The 7,500-nt window shown below is 37.6% G+C and overlaps 1 non-coding gene across 1 annotated transcript; it reads left to right on the top strand.

The window, feature by feature from the left end:
- The first annotated feature begins 3,427 nt into the window (after positions 1-3,427).
- Positions 3,428-3,534, top strand: LOC122308689. Its single transcript, XR_006242200.1, has one exon. It is a non-coding gene; the product is annotated as a small nucleolar RNA R71 (small nucleolar RNA).
- Positions 3,535-7,500: the final 3,966 nt, after the last annotated feature.

Genomic DNA, 7,500 nt, shown 5'->3' with positions numbered 1-7,500 from the left:
AAAATCTGCAATATGAAATTTTGCAAGCCATCAAATACCCCCAAACTTACAACTTTGTTTGTCCTCAAACAAAAAGAAAAACAAATGATAGTTTAGGCAATATCAACTCGACCCCAAAGGGAAGTATCATCACTCACCAAGCTTTTATGAATTTAGATTTCATCTCTAGTATCTTACTCTTTTAACATCAAAGATAGCAAGAAAATCAATCAAAAATTTTGCAATTTGTCAAGCAAGAGTTAGGCGTTTACTTCAACCTAAAGCTAAGACCTTGAGTGTGTGTGTGATATAGTCAATTTAACCTCAAACCACCTGCAAACTCAGATAAAAGTAGAACAACCAAAATCAGAAGAATTCTCTTAAAACTTAACCCCATAAGTCCAATTTTCAGAAATCCTCTCCACTAATGTAGTCAACACCAAAATCAAAGATCAAAAGGTCTTTATTAAGGTTGTAATGATAGGCCACAGGGTGAGGGTTAAGAAAGAACTGGATATGGGAAATTAAATCAAACTGGGAAAATACTTAGTGAAAAGAACATTAAAAGAGAAACTCACATGATTCAAATCATAGCTCTTTCTTGGCAATATGCTCATACTTGTGGCATTATTATTGCTGTAATCACTGATGTAATACCAACACTTCCCTTAACAAAATTTGAGGTAATTCACTTTCCGCTTGGCGACTTCTTTTTCTTTTCTTTTCTTTTTCTTTTTTTTTTTTTTTTTTTTCAATCACTTCCTTTCTTCTTCTTCTTTTTCTTTGATCAAATAGAGCAAACATAATACGTTTCATCATGAAACCAATTTTCTCTTTTAAGTGTAACTCTCCACCAAAGTATTTTCTCAAACTATCAACGGTAGATTCATTGTTTTTCAGGCTTAGAGCGGGCATGGTTTATGTAGTTTAAAGAATCAATAAAGGCTCATGAAGGCTCAAGGGGGTTGACTATGGAAACACACCATGTAATGATGGCATGACATTTAGGACGGCTGGGAAAGCTTTTTGGTTATGTCAAAGAAATGCCTAGATCATTTCTCTAATATTTGGTCTCAACTAGGATTTCGCCTCAAGGACCCATCAACGGATTCTAGAGCAAAGCAAAATCGAACCTCCCTCTTTCAATTAATTCAACTTCTTCTCTTCATAAGCAAAATGGAATAAGAGAAAAACGACTATGTGCTCAATTGTGTTCAAGGTCAAAGATTTAAACCAAAGTACCCACAAAACTTCACTTGACATAAAAGAAATTTTTGAAAATTTTTCTCAAAACCATCTTCAATCACAAATTTCAGAGTCATAGAGAATTCAATCTTACTCCAATGCATGCTTGGTAAGAGACTCAAACAACCCATCAACAACCCAAGACTTAGAAAACAAGAGGATCAAATGATTATAGGAGTTTACACCCCCAAACTTAAACTAAACAATGTCCTCATTGTGATGCAAAAGTAAAAAGGATTGAAGAAATAAAGGAACTTCCCTGGTTTCATGGTGAACCTTCCGAGGTTTTTAAATTTTCCAGCTCTTTATTCATGCTAAATAAACCTGCATCAAAAACCAATTTATTAAAACTAAATAAATAAAGATAGTAAAATAAATGAAAGAGTGAAAGATAGATCTATGGGTTGCCTCCCATAAGCGCTTGTTTTAAAGTCTACGGCCAGACTTTTCAGTCATCATCAACCGGGATCTCGAAGAGGAATAAGTGTACAGTTCCTCTCCACTTCATTGCTAAGTGATGTATCCTGCTGCAAGGCTCGTTCTAGGTGATTGGCTAGTGCATCTTCTTTATAGGCATTTTCTTCACAATTATTAATGTCATCAACCCGAAAACAAGTGCTTGGTTCTTCTGGAATTCTCATGGCTTGGTAAATGTTGAACATAACTTCTTCCTTGTTCACTCTCAATGTTAACTCACCCTTTTGAACATCAATCAAAGCTCTTCCCGTAGCCAAGAATGGTCGACCAAGAATTAGTGGGACTTCTTCATCTTCTTCCATGTCTAACACCACAAAATCAGTAGGGAAGATAAATTTATCCACTTTTACCAATACGTCTTCTATGATTCCACGTGGATACTTGATGGACCGATCCGCTAGTTGCAAAGAAATTGTTGTAGGCTTCATCTCTTCAAGTCCTAATTTCCTGCAAACAGAAAGTGGCATAAGATTAATGCTAGCACCAAGATCACATAAAACTTTATCAAAAAAATGAATCTCCAATAGTACAAGGCAAAGTGAAACTCCCCGGATCTTTCAATTTTTGAGGCAATTTCTTTTGAAGAATGGCACTGCATTCTTCAGAAAGCTTCACTGTTTCAAACTCCTCCAACCTTCTCTTCTTGGAAATAATGTCCTTCAGGAATTTTACATAATTTGGCATTTGTTCCAAGGCATCTGCAAAAGGAATATTAATGTGAATTTTCTTAAAAATATCCAAAAACTTAGAAAATTGCTTATCTAGTTTTTGCTTTTGAAAACGCTGAGGGTAAGGAAGTGGAGGAGCAAGAATAGGAGGATTGTCAGGAAATGAAATTGTAGGAGCAAAGTCGGTCTCCTCTAGTGTATCATTGACAATCTCATCTTCTTCTACTTTATTCTTGCTTTGGCCAATGTTCACAGCTGTAGGGGTGGACTTGCTCTCCTTCAATGGTGACCTCTCTATTTCTTTTCCACTCCTAAGTGTGATGGCCTTGCATTGTTCCTTTGGATTCACTTCAGTGTTGCTGGAAAAAGCTCCTCTTTGTTGGGCATTGATGGTAGTGGCTAGTTGCCCAATTTGCACTTCAATATTCTTTATAGCAGCTCCCATATTGCTACAATGAGTCTCAATGTTGTCCAACCGTGAATCAGTCTTTTTAAACCTTGCATTGGTCTCCTGAACAAAGGAAACCATGGCATCCTCAAGTGACATCTTCTTCTCGCTTGGTTGGCTATCAAATCCTGGAGGATGTTGAGGTTGCAACACATTCTTGGTATTTCCATATGACAAATTCTCATGATTTCTAAGCCCTGGATGATAGTAATTTGGCATAGGATTACCACGATAGTTGTAGTTCCGATTGTTGACATATTGAACTTGTTCTTGACTCGCCTCATTGCTTGGAACTATCATACTTGTAGATGCTACATATTCTGTACTTTGTGGTACCCTTTGTGTTGTCAAGGTTGAAATCTGATGAGATAGAGTAGCTACTTGAGCGGAACGAGCTGCTATCGGCTCCAAGTCATGAATTCCAGCAACCTTCCTAGCCAAAGTCCTCTCAGTTGGCCATTGATAGTTGTTTGAGGCCATTTCCTCCAAAAGTGCAGTAGCACCTTCAGCTGTCTTCGACATCAAAGTTCCACCAGAAGCAGCATCAACTATAGTTCGAGTTTGCCCATTTAACCCATTATAGAACATCTGAACTTGCAACCAATCTGGCAATCCATGTTGTGGGCAACGTCGAATCAAGTCCTTATACCTTTCCCATGCTTCATAGAGTGACTCAAAATCATTTTGCTTGAATTGGCCAATCTCACTCCTGAGTTGGGCTGTTTTGGCAGGAGGAAAGAATTTAGCAAGAAACCTCTCAGCCATGTCCTGCCAACTAACGATGCTTCCCGGTTGTAGAGATTGTAGCCAACCTCTAGCCTTGTCCCTCAAAGAGAAGGGAAACAATCTCAGTCTAATGGTGTCTTCAGTAACACCATTAATCTTCACAGTATCACAAATCTCCAAGAACATAGCCAGGTGAATATTGGGATCATCCAGTGGCGATCCGCTGAATTGAGCCTGCTGCACCATGCTAATCAAAGCTGGTTTGAGCTCAAAGTTGTTAGCATTGATTGGCTGGCGCATTATGCTCGAGTAATTTCCATTCACAACTGGCCGCACATAGTCCTTCAAGGTGCGTGGTAGTACCTCACGATCTTCTTCAGCCATAGCTAGTATCTTATTTCTTCTTAGTGATCTAAGAGTTCTTTCAATCTCCGGATCAACAGGAATAATGTCACGAGATCTAGTACGGCGCATCCAATGTCAAAAACACACCTGTAGAACAAATTAAAACAAAATTCTAAATTAAAACCAAGATTACTTTGTATCGATATTGACGAAAAGAATAAGAATAAACCAATCCCCGGCAACGGCGCCAAAAACTTGACCGGTGCAAAACTGCAAGTGCACAGTATCGTAGTTTTGTAATAAAGTAATAAGAAGAGTATCGTCCTCAGGGATTGGTACCTTACTCTTGCCAAATACCAAAATTATACTAATCTCAATTTTATCTAGAGGAATCGCTAAGGTTTTTGTAGTTGCAAATAAACTTAGATCAACTCAAAGAGAAATAAGCAAAGAAAATAAAACTGACTTTCAAAGATCAAATTCAATGGGGAAGAAAACTTCTAGGAAATCGATTTCACCATAATTCTTCACTATGCTTTTCTCATCCAGCTAATTTAACTTAAACCTCTTTTGTCTATTAGCAAATCTCTAATTCATCCAAAAGCCTCTTTCGATAGTCAATTGGAAGTGATTCTAGTTTATCAATTCACACAAGAGTATGCAAATTAAATAATCAAGAACGCAATAAGACCAATAATTTAATTACTACACAGGTTCATACAAGTCTTTCGATCTCTATACTTACCTATGCTGAAATATCCAAGATCTACCCTATGACTCCCTCTTTCGATAGCAAATCACAAGATTAATAATCATCTAATCAATGGCCAGTTAATTAGAAGCATTAAACTCAGAATAAATCAGATAAACAAAGAGAGAATTGCATTAAATTAGCATGGACAAACAAGCATAGTTCGGAAATAGGTTACATCGTTTTCCTAGAATAAAGAAAATTTAGCTCATGCTAGAAATGGAATTCAACATAAACGAATTCACCATAATTGTTCTGAGAAGATGGGAAGAAGAAAATAAACACTGAAAAATCCTCCTTGCAGCCTCAACTCGTCATCAAAAGCTCAAGGGAACGATTCAACGCTTTTCTCCCGTCCGTGCTCGTGTATGAATCCAACGTACGTGCAATAAATTGGAATTCCGTCTCCAAAACAAATGATTTGAATCCCTCTAGCTATGTTTTTCTCTCCCAAAGAGTGTTCTCCAGTCCAAACTCGCGGCTCTAGAGTGAAAAATGGCTTTTATATGGTCCCACGGCGGAAAACCTAAAATCTGTCAAAATACGATGTTCGCTCGAGCGGGGTGTCGAGCGCGCGTCGAGCGTTCGACTCTGCCTGATTTCGCTCGAGCGTCCTATCGAGCGCACATCGAGCGTTCGACTCTGCCTGATTTCGCTCGAGCGTCCAATGTCTCTGCTCGAGCGATCTTCGTTTTTCAGCAACCCGCTCGAGCTCCCTGTCGAGCGGCAGTCGAGCGTTTGAATCTGCCTGAATTCGCTCGAGCGGCCAAAAGCCTCCGCTCGAGCGAACTTGTAAAATCTGCAATATGAAATTTTGCAAGCCATCAAATACCCCCAAACTTACAACTTTGTTTGTCCTCAAACAAAAAGAAAAACAAATGATAGTTTAGGCAATATCAACTCGACCCCAAAGGGAAGTATCATCACTCACCAAGCTTTTATGAATTTAGATTTCATCTCTAGTATCTTACTCTTTTAACATCAAAGATAGCAAGAAAATCAATCAAAAATTTTGCAATTTGTCAAGCAAGAGTTAGGCGTTTACTTCAACCTAAAGCTAAGACCTTGAGTGTGTGTGTGATATAGTCAATTTAACCTCAAACCACCTGCAAACTCAGATAAAAGTAGAACAACCAAAATCAGAAGAATTCTCTTAAAACTTAACCCCATAAGTCCAATTTTCAGAAATCCTCTCCACTAATGTAGTCAACACCAAAATCAAAGATCAAAAGATCTTTATTAAGGTTGTAATGATAGGCCACAGGGTGAGGGTTAAGAAAGAACTGGATATGGGAAATTAAATCAAACTGGGAAAATACTTAGTGAAAAGAACATTAAAAGAGAAACTCACATGATTCAAATCATAGCTCTTTCTTGGCAATATGCTCATACTTGTGGCATTATTATTGCTGTAATCACTGATGTAATACCAACACTTCCCTTAACAAAATTTGAGGTAATTCACTTTCCGCTTGGCGACTTCTTTTTCTTTTCTTTTCTTTTTCTTTTTTTTTTTTTTTTCAATCACTTCCTTTCTTCTTCTTCTTTTTCTTTGATCAAATAGAGCAAACATAATACGTTTCATCATGAAACCAATTTTCTCTTTTAAGTGTAACTCTCCACCAAAGTATTTTCTCAAACTATCAACGGTAGATTCATTGTTTTTCAGGCTTAGAGCGGGCATGGTTTATGTAGTTTAAAGAATCAATAAAGGCTCATGAAGGCTCAAGGGGGTTGACTATGGAAACACACCATGTAATGATGGCATGACATTTAGGACGGCTGGGAAAGCTTTTTGGTTATGTCAAAGAAATGCCTAGATCATTTCTCTAATATTTGGTCTCAACTAGGATTTCGCCTCAAGGACCCATCAACGGATTCTAGAGCAAAGCAAAATCGAACCTCCCTCTTTCAATTAATTCAACTTCTTCTCTTCATAAGCAAAATGGAATAAGAGAAAAACGACTATGTGCTCAATTGTGTTCAAGGTCAAAGATTTAAACCAAAGTACCCACAAAACTTCACTTGACATAAAAGAAATTTTTGAAAATTTTTCTCAAAACCATCTTCAATCACAAATTTCAGAGTCATAGAGAATTCAATCTTACTCCAATGCATGCTTGGTAAGAGACTCAAACAACCCATCAACAACCCAAGACTTAGAAAACAAGAGGATCAAATGATTATAGGAGTTTACACCCCCAAACTTAAACTAAACAATGTCCTCATTGTGATGCAAAAGTAAAAAGGATTGAAGAAATAAAGGAACTTCCCTGGTTTCATGGTGAACCTTCCGAGGTTTTTAAATTTTCCAGCTCTTTATTCATGCTAAATAAACCTGCATCAAAAACCAATTTATTAAAACTAAATAAATAAAGATAGTAAAATAAATGAAAGAGTGAAAGATAGATCTATGGGTTGCCTCCCATAAGCGCTTGTTTTAAAGTCTACGGCCAGACTTTTCAGTCATCATCAACCGGGATCTCGAAGAGGAATAAGTGTACAGTTCCTCTCCACTTCATTGCTAAGTGATGTATCCTGCTGCAAGGCTCGTTCTAGGTGATTGGCTAGTGCATCTTCTTTATAGGCATTTTCTTCACAATTATTAATGTCATCAACCCGAAAACAAGTGCTTGGTTCTTCTGGAATTCTCATGGCTTGGTAAATGTTGAACATAACTTCTTCCTTGTTCACTCTCAATGTTAACTCACCCTTTTGAACATCAATCAAAGCTCTTCCCGTAGCCAAGAATGGTCGACCAAGAATTAGTGGGACTTCTTCATCTTCTTCCATGTCTAACACCACAAAATCAGCAGGGAAGATAAATTTATCCACTTTTACCAATACGTCTTCTATGATTC

The sequence above is a fragment of the Carya illinoinensis genome, chromosome 4 (genome assembly GCF_018687715.1).
Source record: "Carya illinoinensis cultivar Pawnee chromosome 4, C.illinoinensisPawnee_v1, whole genome shotgun sequence".
NCBI classification, from domain to species: Eukaryota; Viridiplantae; Streptophyta; class Magnoliopsida; order Fagales; family Juglandaceae; genus Carya; species Carya illinoinensis.
This window is presented reverse-complemented; position numbering and strand designations above follow the sequence as displayed.